The sequence below is a fragment of the Passer domesticus genome, chromosome 28 (genome assembly GCF_036417665.1).
Source record: "Passer domesticus isolate bPasDom1 chromosome 28, bPasDom1.hap1, whole genome shotgun sequence".
In the NCBI taxonomy this organism is placed as follows: domain Eukaryota; kingdom Metazoa; phylum Chordata; class Aves; order Passeriformes; family Passeridae; genus Passer; species Passer domesticus.
In genome coordinates this window covers 4,949,010-4,963,927 of record NC_087501.1, presented here as the reverse complement: position 1 = coordinate 4,963,927, position 14,918 = coordinate 4,949,010, and the positions used below count along the sequence as shown (strand labels likewise).

The 14,918-nt window shown below is 43.6% G+C and overlaps 1 protein-coding gene and 2 long non-coding RNA genes across 5 annotated transcripts in view; 1 reads left to right on the top strand and 2 right to left on the bottom strand.

The window, feature by feature from the left end:
* Nucleotides 1–296: 296 nt before the first annotated feature.
* LOC135287171 (uncharacterized) lies at nucleotides 297–5,060 on the bottom strand. The gene is made up of 2 exons (XR_010351005.1): nucleotides 4,038–5,060; nucleotides 297–1,263 (listed from the first exon to the last, which is right to left on the bottom strand). It is a non-coding gene; the product is annotated as an uncharacterized LOC135287171 (long non-coding RNA).
* Nucleotides 5,061–11,000: 5,940 nt separating this feature from the next.
* Nucleotides 11,001–12,198, bottom strand: LOC135287132 (uncharacterized). The gene is made up of 3 exons (XR_010350985.1): nucleotides 11,806–12,198; nucleotides 11,656–11,703; nucleotides 11,001–11,510 (listed from the first exon to the last, which is right to left on the bottom strand). It is a non-coding gene; the product is annotated as an uncharacterized LOC135287132 (long non-coding RNA).
* A 664-nt stretch (nucleotides 12,199–12,862) lies between these two features.
* The window catches only part of LOC135287130 (transcription factor COE2-like), a 43,782-nt gene continuing 41,726 nt past the window's right edge, over nucleotides 12,863–14,918 (top strand). Inside the window, exon 1 of one of the 3 annotated variants that reach the window (XM_064400466.1) lies at nucleotides 12,863–12,984. The gene's annotated coding sequence lies outside the window, so the exon portion shown is untranslated. Of the gene's footprint in view, nucleotides 12,985–13,118; nucleotides 13,249–14,918 lie in introns of those variants that run through there. The other 2 variants (XM_064400464.1, XM_064400465.1) reach the window with 2 other exon arrangements.

Sequence of the window (14,918 nt, the reverse complement as noted above, 5' to 3'; positions counted from 1 at the left end):
CCAAATAACTCCTGTATGATTTCCAAGATCAGAACTCTGATCACTGAATTATGTGCTCATGCTTCAGACAATGTCATTCTCAACTTGGCAAACGGGAAGCTAATTATAAGACACCAGTGAAAGACACAGTTGTTTGTTGACGTTGCGCCCGGTCCCGGGAGGCGATCGGGGCACCCGTCAAGAGTGGCCGTGCCCTGTCTCTGCCACCGGTGGGCAGGGTCACGGTTTGGCTGGCTCAGAATGCAGGTTCAACACTTAAAGGATTTGTGGCAAAGGAATAAAGAAGGGCCCTGTGCTTGCTTTTCCGAGCTGCTTTTATTTCTCTCCCACGCGGGGATGGTGCTGTTGGTGGTGCCACTCGACTTTGGCAGCTCGGCTTTCCCGCGGGGCAGCGGTGCTGGGCAGATGACGTAGCACTCACAGGCAGCGGTGGCGGCGGAGCAGAGTGGCCGGAGCCGCGTGGGGCGATCTTGGTGCCTCCACAGAAACCGCAGCCACGGGGCAGCAGCTGCACCGGCGGCGCCAGTGGAGCGGGCAGCAGCGGGGCCATGTCCCTTCCCGCAGTGGAGCGGGGCGCCGGCCGCGGTGGCTGTGCCGGAGAGCGCGGGGGCCGGCAGCTCCAAGGGGAAGGTAGGGGCACAGAGCAAGGGGGCAGAGAAAACTGCTGCTGTTCTGTAGGAGACCGCGGGAAATCGGGGCAGGGGAAGGTCAGAAGCCAAGGCGGGAAAGACAAAGCAATAGCAATATAACTGACAGAGAATTCTCTAGGTTAGGGGCAGGATTTCTGGGGACAGACAGAGAGAAATTACTCCAAGTGCCACAGGCTAGACAAGAGGCAAACATAGACTAAACATCTTCAAACTGCCGTCCCAACCAGTCAGAGACCAAACATACCCAAAGCCCGCTGCAGAGGAGCCCCAAACAGCCTCAAAAAACCCCAAAACCCCCCAGACCCCCACTGCTACAATTCCCCTTTTTTTGTTTAATTTTTATGATAGCCTTTGAGGGGATGACAGCAGTGGCAATGGTATCTAATTAAACTTTGCATTCTTTCTACCATCACTGAGGAGGAGAGAGTTCCCGGCTGGGGTTGGCAATACTTTTAACAAACAGTTTTCCACAAATGCTGATAACAACAGAAATTAGGCACAGCATTAACACAACTAAACAAATGTCTTTGAGGACAGATCACATCCATCCAGACAAACTCCATTCTGTAAAGATGTTCAGTTGTTTCCATATGTTGTCCAGTATGGATGTCACCTGGAATATAAAAGAAAGAAAACACATTAGGAGATTTAACAATAACTTTCACCAGAAAATAAAGAAAAGAAATACAGGAATTATTTTTTCTTCTTTCGCTTGGAGGCTATAGCTACATCAGCTGGGTCCTCCAATGGCGACGGGGTGGTATTTCATTGGTCTGGTTCATAACTGTCTTCTCTGTGCTCTGTCCTATTCATATCTTTGCATGGGGCAGTATCGTGCTCATGTGCTGATTTTTTTTGTTGGTCATTTTCTTGACATTCCTTTTCTTTTCCCCTTCTTGGTGGAACCGGGGGGGGGGGGGGGGGGGCCTTCCTTAGATAGGGACAGTCCCTTACAAAATGCCCTTTTTGCTTGCAGTGAAAACATGGACGTAGTCTTGACATTCGCGATGAGGTGGAAGGTAGTGGAGCGTCTGCTTGTGCTGTGGCGACTTTCTTTGGTGCTTCTACTTGAGGATGTCTTGCTTTTCTGCTACATTCTTCTATACTTAGGTCTAACAAGGAGGAAACATCCCAGTGTGCAGTCCATGTTTTAAAGGAGGAATGCTGAGTCTATGTAATCAATGGAAATATCTTCATTAAATTCACGGGCTTTGCTGCTTCAGAAAACAATCATTTGTTCTGGAAAGCATTGCAAAATCCCCATGAGCAAATTCATAGGTAAGGATTTCCATTTTGCATGGCTTTTCTATACAGGTCTTGGATGTGTTCATTCTTACACCCCAGCTTGGTTACTTCATTATCTGATGTCTCATCATTTATGTAATAACTGTGCCTCCTTATTCTTTCTGCTTTGTACACTGGTCAATACCTGTTCTGTGTGGGGAGACAGTGTCTGTATGGATACTGTCTAACAATGGTCTAACAATGGTGGCGGCAATGAAGGAAGGCTGAGAATGACTGTCTTGCAGTCTTCATTTGCACCTTTGGTTACGATGTTTATTATGATGTTATCTTGGGCTTTTAATCTAGGAGTTCACCTTTACACTACCTTTCTGACTTTGCCTACAAAATCTAGAAACACTTCATTGAAGGGAGATACAGGCGGTAAAGCTAGGGTAATTTGAGGATGGGAAGAGGAGAAGCCAGAGCACAATTGTGGGTTTTGGGACAGGGGTGTTGGGAAGGATGAAAGTTTGACAAGAAAGTCTCACAGATATGTATGCTTAGCAGAAAGATTTTTGAATGTAGAAGCTGAGGAAGGAATAGAGATGGAAGCAAGTTTTGATATAGAAGAAAAGAATTGCTAAGCCAGTCTTACTGTATAACCAAGGAGGCAAAGGGTATGTTAGTTAGAAGGGGGTTTTTATGACTTAGAACAAAGGATAAACCCACCTCAAACAAGATGTTTTTACCAAGCAGAAAGATAGCACAGGCAAACAAGTCAGCAAATGTTGCAAGTAGAAAAAAGGTCTCAGAATTTTCCACTGCAAGAAAACTGAAGAACAACTTCTAGCTTAAACTGTAATGTACTAACATTTAGTGATTGGAGAATACTAACATGAATATGGTAATTGTATTAGTTATGATAAGCTATAGATAAAAGTTAAGGTATAGATTGGTTCTACTGTATTAAGATGCTCAGCAAAGAAAAGTATATAATGCATTTGTAACCTAAACTAAGGGTCTCCAGGCCTGCTGCAGCTGACAGCTCTAGGCACAGGCTCTGTCACCCATGACCCTGGACTGCTCTAACATCTTGCATGGAATAAACTGCGTTTTGGAAGAGCCGCCTGGAGTCCCGCATCTCTCATTTAGGCTCTTACACAGGGGAAGGGAACAAAGGAAAAAGCGATTATGGGAAGTAGAAGGAGGACCACAAGATGGGGACCAAGCCATGTGGTGTCCACCATTTTGTGACTTGAGGTAAGGGGGAAGGAGCAGGTGAGAAAGGGATTATGGGGAGAAGAACCACAAAATGAAGGCAAATCTATTTGACATTCTCCCTTCTGAGACTATGGGTGAGGTGAGCAATCTGGGGGACAATCTACAGGTTTTACTACAGGTAAAAGGGGTGAGGTATTAGGATCCAGGAAAGGAGCTCTGACAGGGTGATCAGTCCTGTCAGAGCCAGGGCGGAACTGGGGGAGATGTGGGGAGCTAGGGAGATCGACAATGTGGGGGCAGCTGTGCACTTGCTGCAGGTGGTTTGCTCCCCTCAGCTCACTCGGTTAGAGATGCTGGGGGTCAGGAACAAGGGGGACTGGAGCAGGGGTTTCAGGAGGAGCTGGGAAGATCTATTTGGATTTTCTTTCACTTTCTTTTCCATTACTAATGTGATAGTTCTCACTTTTATAAAGAGAGGATATAAATTACTTTTTGATTCACCATCTATCATTGCATCTTCTCCAAGTTTCATTCTGATCTTATCCCAAAATCTTAGTGGTTTTACTTCATCAAAGGCAGTAGTTGGAAAATGAAAGAAAATCCACTTAACAAATCTCTTAACTTTTCCCTTAGATAAATAAAACCCTCCTCCCACCAAGGAATCCACAACTTGGTTATAAACTTCCTTCTCCCTAACAGACAGTCTCGCACCCATTGCACCCTAGTCAAGTTCGTCCCAGCCACTAGAATATTCAGACTATTTGCTAGGTTCTTTTCCACCCACCTCCGAGGTAAAACCAAAACTAAAGGAAAAACACCCAAGAATCACCAGCACTGGGGGGTTGAACATTGCGCACTACGCTTCTCCTAATCCCCAGGAGTCACCCCCACCCAGTTTCAGGGTACCCCAGTTGTGTCCATCCCGGCCACTGGAATACTCACAAAACCTAAGATTCCTGGAAACGAAAATCTCGGAGGTGGTCCTCGATCCAAGGGGAAAGCTCCTCTCTCATCTGGAACGGAGAGGGTTGGCTTTCCCGGGAGCTGCAGTAAACAGAGAGTGCACGAAATCACCGGCAGTACTTGACGGACCACGAACTTCGCTTGGCAGGGGCGTCCGTGCACCCTGGAGACAATCCTTTCTGTGGGATCTGTGCCTCATGCTGGGCGCCAAAGTGACGTTGCGCCCCAGTCAAGGGGGATGATCGGGGCCCACGTCAAGAGTGGCCGTGCCCTGTGTCTGCTGCCGGTGGGCAGGGTCACAGTTCAGCTGGCTCAGAACGTGGATTCAACGCCTAAAGGATTCGTGGCAAAGGAAATAAAGAAGGGCCTTGTGCTTGCTTTTCCCAGCTGCTTTTATTTCTCTGCCGGCGGGCACGGTGCTGTCGCTGGCGCCGCTCGGCCTTGGCAGCGCGGCTTTCCCGCGGGCAGCAGCGCCGGGCCGGGCAGATGCCGCAGCGCTCGCGGCAGCGGCGGCGGCGGAGCGGGGCGGCCGGAGCCGCGCGGGGCGATCTCTGTCCCGCGGCAGAAACCGCAGCCGCGGGGCAGCAGCCGCACCGGAGCGGGCAGGAGCGGGGCCGTGTCCCCTCCGCAGCGGAGCGGGGCGCCGGCCGCGGTGGCTGTGCCGAAGAGCGCGAGGTCCGACAGCTCCAAGGGGAAGCAGGGGCAGAGAGCGAGGGGGCAGAGAAAACTGCTGCTGTTCTGTAGGAGAGCGCAGGAAATCGGGGCGGGGGGAAGGTCAGAAGCCAAGGCGGGAGAGACAAACCAATAGTAAAGGGAAAAGACTATAACTGACAGAGAATTCTCTAGGCTAGGGGCAGGATTTCTGGGGACAGACAGAGAGAAATTACTGCAACTGCCACAGGCTAGACAAGAGGCAAACATAGACTAAACATCTTCAAACTGCCATCCCAACCAGACAGTCAGAGACCAAACATACCCAAAGCCCACTGCAAAGGAGCCCCAAACAGCCTCAGAAAACCCCCAAACCCCCACTGCTACAATTTGTAATTAAGCCTGGCAATACATCACAACGGTATTGCCACAGCCAAGTGCTGCCATGAAGGAGGAAAAGGTGTCCCTTTCTTCAGAGAGAACTGCAATGTATCCATGATCCGCAGCTGAAGAAACAGCTCAATCGAACTGTGAAGGGAGGACCCCTGAGAAACAGGAAAAGGGCAAGTTGTTTAATGTGATTCTTAGTTGGCTAAACCTAGATACTGTTTAAAAATCCTAGACAAGAGGAACCCTGAATTACTTTCTATATTGACCTTCTCTCCTTTCCCTTTCTGTGCCTGTATCATCCTTGCACTTCACTACACAGAATAGAATACATTTTCCTTTGAGGTTCCCTGTACATAATGGTTTTGACATGATCCTGCTTCTTGCTTTGCCCATCAACAGAGACACCTGGGTACTTCTATCCCAGAGGAAAAAGCCATTTATTTTTTAAACTGAAAGTTACTGTATAAAAGACTCAAAGAGGGATAGAGGGATAGAAAGTAAAAACTCCTTTACTGATACTTAACTATCAATACATTCAAACTATTCTCAGGCAAACACAAGTGTGCAGAATGCCAGAATTAGGTATCCAGGGGTCTTTGAAAAGAGCCATCCCTATAAACCAGGTGTAATTTAGAATGTGGTCACACAAGGACACAAGATCCAGCTGATAATGGCTAACAAGCACTGTGCTGAGCTGCAGTAATTAGTCACAGAACATCTGCCCAGCCCGCTGCATGCAAAGAGAAATTAGTTCATCTGAGCTTCTAGTGCAAGGTTTAAGTATTAAAAAGTGGTTCAGGTTGACTTCTTTCCCTTTGCTTAACAGTAGATGAGTTTTCACGGAGTTCCAAGTGTTATTCCCAGCCTTGAGCTGGACCACTGGGTAAAGCTACATTTCTGCAATGTCATTGCTTTTATTTTATGGTCACTGAGATTAAAAGTAAACTTCTCCTATCCCCATTGCTTCAACCAACATGAGGCTTAGATGGTCTCTATCTCTATAGATGAGTTCCTATTTCTCTATTCCACATAGGAACTTTTGACTCAATGATCAATTCCAATTAAGTTTTGTAGTAATGGATGTTCCAAGAATATTCAGCTGCTTACAGCTTCAAGAAAATGCAATTGAATGTTTACCTGCACAGTAAATTTTGGCCTGATAAACTCCAGAGAATATACACTCGAAAATCATTAAAATCATTTATCTGTGGAAAACACCTTAATCAAAATTTGCATCCTTCTGGACAGCAGAGAATCTGAATATGAAGAATGTGTGTCTCTGAAGAATATGTGTTTTAGGAACCAGATTTTCCAAGTCCTCCTGCTTCCCTAGCTGCTCATTTCTGCTTTTTGTAGAACCCTCTTGGTGACATTGAATCCAAGGATGAACAACCCTGATGGACAAAACCACAAGGTTAGAATAAGTCAGCTTTCACATTCCATATTTTAACGCAGTTGCAAGAAGTGATAAGAAAGTGGGTGGCAAATGAGAGCTGCTCTTTGAAAGTACAGAGCTGTTCTCTAGAAAAATCTGAGCCACAAGAGAATGCACATAAATATTCAGTGGCAGAAAATTACCCTCTACCCAAAAAGCAAAAATATTTCTGGCTTGAGAGAAACTTCTTCTTTCCAAAACTGGACAAAGCAAGGAGTATTTCCCAGAATCTGGAAGTTCCCTGGACTCTGCAGGGACTCCGGGAAACCAAGAAGCTGATCAATTCTGCTCCTGGTGGTTATATAAGAAAGGCTGCAGGAACAATGGATCAGTTACAGGCAAAATGTGAAAGTTTAAGAACTTGCAGTGCTTCAAATGGAACATTTGGGGCTCAGCAAAACAGTGTTTGGTTTCTCAGAGTGTGTTTGAGCAGCTCTTGTCAATATTGTGAGCACAATGATAAGTTTAATCAAACACATTGACACCAGCAGCTATATTGCTATATACCATACCTGGATGTTGCAGCCAAAATAGCTGCTAGGAAAGTCCAGGGTAAGGAAGCAAAAAGGGCCCTTGCATGGTATCCACAGATGTTTAATTCAGCTACATGGTAAGATGTTCAGGGTCCCAAGGCAAGACTCAGAGGGGGAGTCCAGGTTTCTGTGTCTCGAGAGGCAGGGGCTGAACAGTGACATGGAGGCAGACCAAAGATGAGGGCCAACAGGGGAGTAGGGAGGGAAAACACCTTAATCTCAGGTGAGGGACATAGGAACAAGGGGAAGGAGCCAATGGGCTCTAACAGCTTTTCTTGTGTCTCCCTAACTCAGGGAATGCCTCTCAGGGTCTCCACACCCAGACACAAAGCTAATTATAACATTTTATTTAACAAAATGCTGTGATCTCAATGAAATGGTCTAAGATATGAAGAGGAGGTACAGTGTTTTGGTTTTTTCTAGCAAGGGTTTCCCATTCACAAGAGGGTCAATTTAAGTTCTTCTTCTGCTTGATTCTGCCAAGTTCTTGAACTTAGACTGTCACACTGCAAACCAGTGCCCTAGTTAAATTTGTTGCTGGTCATCATCAGCAAAAGCTGAATCTCTTTCTCTGTACTTTACCAAGTAATAACAAAAGGGTTTTAACTAAGACCTTTTAAAAGGCCTTAGTTTTTCTACATTGTAGAAAAAAAGAGTACATTTCAAAGCTTGGAAAACTTCCCTTCCCAGCATAAAAATAAAATGTAAAACTTACAAAATCCTCTCTGCCTGCTCTTACCCAACACTATGGAAACAGGCAGATTCTTCAGGGATCCTCAGCAACAAAGTAGTTGTTGTAATCAAAACTTTGGTTTACTTGGACCCTCTAAAAATCAGGTCATTTTGAAAGCAAAACATCTAACCCCCTCTTCATAGCAAGTTATTTGAACACATTAACCATAACTTCAGTTTAAAGTACACATAAAAACTTCTGTCCGCAGGAACCAGCCACTAGTGAGGGACCACAGCCCTGACAACTTGCTTCTGCTCTCCTGCTCAAAAAGAGTCTTTCATCCCTTAATTCACATACAAATCCACTTTCATTTTCCTGCTTTCTCATTTTTTTGGCCATGTTTTTGCTCAGAGCTCCTCTTCTTGCATCAGCTGGGACATTGCATAAGGAGGAAATAGTTTGCTTAAAGGACTGTATTTCTATTGTTCTCTTGGAATAGTGAGAAGACAACTGGACTTTGGCTCTGCCACAAGAAACCAGAAGCTGCAGTGTTCATTTTGCAGCAGCCTGAAATAGATCCTTCCTCTGCCTGCTGCTCCTCCTGGTTTCCCTGTGCAGTGCCAGCATCAGCAGAGCTGTTGCAAACAGCCTGGGTGTAGGACCAGTTTCATCCAGCATTGCCAGAGCCTGCCCACTCCTTCCCTCCCAAGCTGGTGGTTTGTGTTTGCCATCCTCATAGCTTCTGCAGACTGCTCCAGATCAAATGGGGCTCCTCTGGAATGAGCACCTTGCTTTTACTTTCCTGGGGATGGGTGGTTGTTTTACCAGGAGAGCCCTGTGAAATCTGAAATGTGTTAAATTGTGGATTCATGGCAACATTCCTCCAGAACTGCAAGGGGACATTCCCTTGAGGGGGAGGCTGGAGAAGCAATAAACAGGACATTGGAAAACAGCATCCACAGGGCCCAACCTGACATCCCTAACTCTGCATGAACCTAGAGGATGTTTATCCAGCGCTACTCCCTGCATTTGGAAAAGTGGTCTTGGCCACGAGACAACTCAAAACTGAGAGCTCTGTGAGGAGCATTCCAATCCACCTAGAACTTCTGTTGACAGCAGTAATAAACTATCAAACCTTTGTTTTCCCAGTCTCTGATGTTTTCAGGGCTCCTAAAGAGGGTACAGCGATGTGCAGTGTTAAATATTATTGCTCCCCATTTTGTTCTGATCCACACCAACAGAATAATTCAGGCGACTCTTTTCACTTGCATCATGTCAAAAATCACTCCAGAGTTGAATGGGAAGATAAAAAAAGTTTACTGGTCTTGAGAACAAGCTTTATTCCCTAAAAAATCAGCAAACCCAATGATTCTATCATGGTTTTAAGCTGAAACTGCCCTTTCTGCTTTACAAATTTCAGTTGTTTCTATTGTAGGATCTGCCTGATGTAGCACTGAAATGCAGCCACTTCTGGGGTAGGTTTTGAAATCTGTTTGGTGGAAAAGATCACAGCACAGATCAAAAAGAAACTGATCCTATAGTTTTATTTTTGAGAAATGAAGGATAAGTTCTTCATTAGAAGATTGACAAGGAGTTTAAGTGATTTAGATTTTGTTCTCTGTTCTGTTTCATGTTTGTTGTGCCAGCTAAGCAAATAATCTAATTTCTTCCTTTTTTTCTAAAAGAAGTAACAATAATGGTTTCTTTAGCCAGATCCATGCATTTGGACATCCTACTGCACCTAGCATTCAGGAGCCTGACTTCTTATTGCTACATGAATGTCTAGAATTGCTATTTACTAAGAAAGACCTGAAAGTCTTGTAAAATAAATGTGTAAAATAAATTCTGCATAAGATTTTATGTGATCTCAGAAAAATTATAAAAGAACACAAGATGAAAATGTCATAAAATGAAGAAGGTCATGTTTAGATGAAATATTAGGATGCAATTATTGCTTGTGAGGGTAGTGGAGGGCTGGGATGGAATTTGCAGAGAAGTTGTGGTTCCCACAGCCCTGGAAGTGTCCAGGGCCAGGTTGGATGGGGCTTTGGGCTGGGACTGTGGGAGGTGTCCCTGCCCATGACAGAGGGTGGTGCTGGATGGGATTTAAGGTCCCTTCCAACACAAACTATTCCACCATTCTGTGATTCTGTGTAAAAGTGGGAAAATGAAGGCAGGGAACAATGAGTCTTGGTGGAATTCAGCTAAAAAAATGAAAATAGCACCCTGAAAAAATATATAGCTATAAAAACTTATTTTAAAATAGTAAACATGTGAAGGAAAATGAAGTCATCATCCCTTTAAATGTATATACAAGGCTCTTGGCTTTTTATTTCCCATCTGGGAAGGTGTTGAGTTTCCAGGGCTGTGCCAAGCACTAGGCCATGCTGCTGGATGCCCCCAGGCTGAAGGGACACTTGCTGGGTTATTTTTGGCCACATGAGTACATCACTCAATGCTGCTACTGTTTGCAGCTGTGACAAAGAGAGGCCTCTGTGTCATAAAATTCAAGTGGATGCATAGAGGAGGGGAAGAGAAAATGAGGAAGGCATGACCCAGACCACGTTTTGCTAACAGTGTTAATTCCTTGTTTAATTAAATAGTTAAATAAGTTCAATCTGCATAGTAGACAGAACAATTAATTGCAGGCTTGTTGCATTTTTCAATTTGTTTCAAGAAAACAAAAATCAATTCATCATCCTCATTCCCCTGCATTTTGCTTACCTCCCAGAGCACTGATCTGATCGATGTAACAGCAACTGCTCTTTCTAGTAATCATGGGTCATGGCAGAAGAGATTCCCATGCTTTAGTGAGATTATTCAGAAAAGACTGGGAAAATGTACTAAAATAGGAATGGCGCCTTGTTTTGGGTCAGTTTTTAATACAAGGAATTTCAGTGTAATAATTGAAGAGGCGAGTAGACTATGGAGAAGAGCTTCACTGGAGCACTGGAGAAAGGTGTTGGAGAGTAATGAGAACAAACAAAAAATCAGATTTTTAAGTGTTATAAATATCTAAAGAACAAATGCAAAAATGCAAACTTTCCTTATTCTTAATGGGAATGGGTGCTGTTTTGTTAAAATGCTGTGAAAGAGGAGGGAAACCTAGAGAAAATGCAACTAATTTTCAGATCTTTATAGTAAAACTATTGTCAAAAGAAGAATTTAAGTGGGATTTTCAGTTACTTTTTCTTTGTGGTGGTGTTTTGTTTTTTTTTGTTTTTTTTTTGGTTTTTTTTTTTTTTTTTTTTTTTTTTTTTTTTTTTTTAGGTAGGAGCCCCAAAATGCTTCAAATTGAAATTGAAACAGGAACACCCCTCATCCCCCAACTCTGAAATTTGTTTTGGATCCTTTCAAAAAGAAACCCTGGCCAAACTTGGTTGGATCCCTCTCATTTGTGTTCACTGTGTGGAATTTAGTGTCATCCAGGAACACTTCCAAGGTCTTCAGGGCAACTCAGGGTATTTGTCTTTGAAGGTTAACATTTGGAGTGGGTACAGTGTTGACTGTGACAGGAGGTTTGAGGTGGGTTTTCACAAATCCTGGATAATTTCTGTTCTAAGTTTCCATTGTCAATGTGGTTTGTAGAACAGGAAATGTGTTCAGACTCCTCTAAAAGGATTGGTTTATACTTTTGCCTTTTCCTCCTTATTTTTGGAGATGAAATCAGCCAGGAGAGGGGACCAAAAGCATAAGAGGGTGAGGCAGCTGTGACACAGCAGCAGGGAGATGCCAGGCAGTTTCCTCTGGGACATTTCTGTACCAGTGTCCTAAAAAAGAGATGAGAAAGGGGAAGGAGGAATTCTGAATCACATGCACCTTATGAAGCTGATTAAGCAGCTGAGGAAAATCAGGTTCTGGAGGCTTCTGCTCCTCCTGTTGGGGTGGTGGTGGGACTCTGACTTTGAAAATTACCTTATGAATGAGCCTCTGTTTTGGGGTAACCCCCCCCTTATTCTGCCTCTGAAAGTAAAAGCCAAGTTTATTGATAATTATAGGCCTATTATTAGCCATAAATTATCAACTCAGCTCATTATTAAGGGTTGTTTGGCTGGAATTCCTTACCCTTAATTTCTGTAAAACATAACTATAGGATCAGTTTCTTTTTGATCCATGCTGTAATCCTTTCCACCAAAAAGATTTCAAAACCTACCCCAGAAGTGGCTGCATTTCATAACTGGATTTTAATATTCATTGTCTAGGTTTATATGGCAGCCTGGCCTGTGTGACAGCACTACAGAAATAAAGTAATTATTTCCTAGAAGGTTTTTCCCATAAGGGAGATTCCTGCCGATGCTGAAGTATCATCCTGCTCATCTGGATTTCTCCCTAAAATCCTGCAGTAATGCTGCCACCTATGGAAGATTCCTCAGCCCCGACCTTTGCAATCTGCCTGATGCGTTCACAGCTGTGAAAACAGGATCTGAGTGTGCTCCTCTGATCTGCTGATAAAACTCCCTGTTTTCTATAGGATATTTAATCCTGACATGAAGAGGCACAAGTTTGCTTCCTCCCAAATAAATTAGTTTTGAAATTGAAATTGCTTCTGGAAATTAGCCCTTAAGACAATATTATTGCTTGACAGTGGCAGCCCAAGGTCCCAAAGCAAAATATAATTTTAAGTGCTGTAAAAACACCACAAAGAGCTGGGCAGCATTTACAGCTTTTTTTTTTTTTTTTTTTTTTTTTTTTTTTTTTTTTTTTTTTTAATGATACAGCTGAGGAAGGTTTCAGGAAGAATTCCTTCTTCAGGGATGTACTTTAACTTGCTGAGTGTATATAATATATTTCCTATGATGTACATGAAGGGGAAGTTCATGTGCTATTGGGGCCTTTTCCCTTAAATTTGTGTCATTTTGGGTATCAAAATCGAAACCTGTCAGGAAATTTGCACTTCAGGTCTGGGAAGAGGTCACATTTTTTGCAGTTAAGAGAAAGGAGAATGTGCTTGACCACTGCTGCAGGTTCTACAGTCAAAAACAGTCTCTTGGCATTAGTGCCTGTTTTCCACCCTGGGACTCACAAGGCAAAAGTCAAGATGCTTAAAATGTTCAAGAAATGTTGAAATAAATGTTTAGCAAATGCTGATAATGTGTTTTTCTCCACTTAACAGGTGCTCTAGAAACCAACACCAAAGGCTTGAAGTAAAGCTTTGTCTGCAAGTGCCTTTTCCTCAGAGGAAAGCACAGCTTTGACCACCCCCACCTTGCACATAGCTCTGGAACAGAAAATTTTGATTAACAGGTAATCAAAGTAATCATTTTTCTCTTCTTGTGGGGGAAAAAAAAAAAAGAAAATATTAGGAGAAAGGGTGGGGGTAAATTACCTTTAAAGGCTGTGGGGAGGATGAGAAAAGTTCCATCAGGTGTGAGCTGTGCCAGATGTTTCCTCTGAAGTGCTGATGACTGAGGGTGCTGCAGAGCCTTCCAGAATTGGGGGGCAGCTCTGGTTCCTGAGGTGTTGAGTCCTCCTCTCTCAGACCACAAGTCTGCCTGTCTGGGGAAGAAGGTAGGGGGGAAGGTTCTCTGGTGGAAAAGCAACACTTTGAGAATGTTCTCCATGTAGGAGACGATTTAATTTGCTGCAGCAGGGTGGTAGGGTGGGGTTATGCCTGTACGTGGTGCTTGAAGTGTTTTTTTCCCTTTGGTTGTGGCTGGTTTGCAGCTTCCTGTGATCCTGCCCACATGGTGCTGTTTGCTTTTGAGCTTCTGGAAAGTTTTGGCTGGGCTGCCCCTTCTTTTCTATAAAATGGCTTTTTAGCCTTCTTGTGGTGTTTTTGGGTTGGTTCCAGTTTAGTGGGGTTTACTGTATACTCAAATGAAATAATGAGTAGTAAAACTTCTCCAGAATGTTGGTGGGGTACCTTGAGGTGAAGCACCAAGGTCTACAGAAAGAGTTTATAAATCTTCACAAATTATTTTGTTCTCTAGTTTAGTCCTACTTACTCTCCATAAATATAATAAATGGAAGATGCTTTTACTGTGGGATGAAACGTGGGGAGGAACACTAAGAAGTTCAGGAGTAAATGAGAGCATTGCTCTTGCACCTTTCAGCAGGAAGGGACAAATTGTCAGATACTCAGGTGCTGCTCATAAGACAAAGTTCAGTGATCACTAGCATGGTTTTTGTGTCATAATCTGGCACTCAGTTGCTGCAGATAAGATTGGAGACTTCTGTGTGTTTGTGATCACCTGTAACTCCCCAAGATGTGATTTTTCTTCCCCTTGAGAGTTTTGAATACACATAAAAAATACCAAAAATACAAGTATTTAGTAAAATTCAGGTATGCTATTATCTGTGTTGCATTTGGTAAAGCATTTCCTGCTGACTCCTTGTTCTGCGAGCTATTTACAATGCCTATAAATCAAATTCAAGCCCTAGACCATAAGGTTACTTTTTTCCCCCATATATATTTTTTTATACTAATAACTGTGCAAATTCCTGTTGGTGATGAGGATCCTGTTGTGTTAAGTGTACTAAGAGTGCTGTAAAGAGGCTGTAGAGTTTGTAATTTAGATTAAGAGGTTTAAATATAGCATGTGAACGTAGCAAATGCCAGTGGGATTTAGGAGGAAGACATTATGGGCTAAAACTTTCAAAGAGAGCCAAGGGAATAAGGTGCTCAATTGCTTACAGAGATTGCACCCTAGAGCTTGTCTGAGCAAGGAAAATGACAGGAATGACTCCATAACTATTCTTAATCCTCCCAAAGCAGATGTTTCCAGTCCAAGATCCTGGCTTAGATCAAAGACCGTGGTCTGAATCTGCTTTGGAGAAAGTGAGAGCAGTTGTAAATGGCTGATTCTGTAATAAACCATTCCAGCCACCCTTCCCCATGGAGCGTGGCCTCTGTTTTTCACTGATAGAGCTCTGAAGCTGCTCCACTGAGATGTGAAAGAAGCAGCAAAGTAAAGGGAGAGAAAGGTAGTAGCTTTCAATGTTTTTGGAATGAGTTTGACTATGATGTAAGACTCTTTGAGGTCCATGACTATTTGGCAAGTGTAAATTGGAATAATGGAATTGCAAAACTAGCTGGTAAAAGAAGTATAAAATTGGCAAGGTGGTGCTTTTGTCCAAGAGCTGCAGTACAAAGAGGATATGATCCTCTGAGGAGGATGCTGCAGGCTGACAACGTGCTGTTCTTGGCTCTGGTGTTACCCTGAACCAGTCCTGTGCCG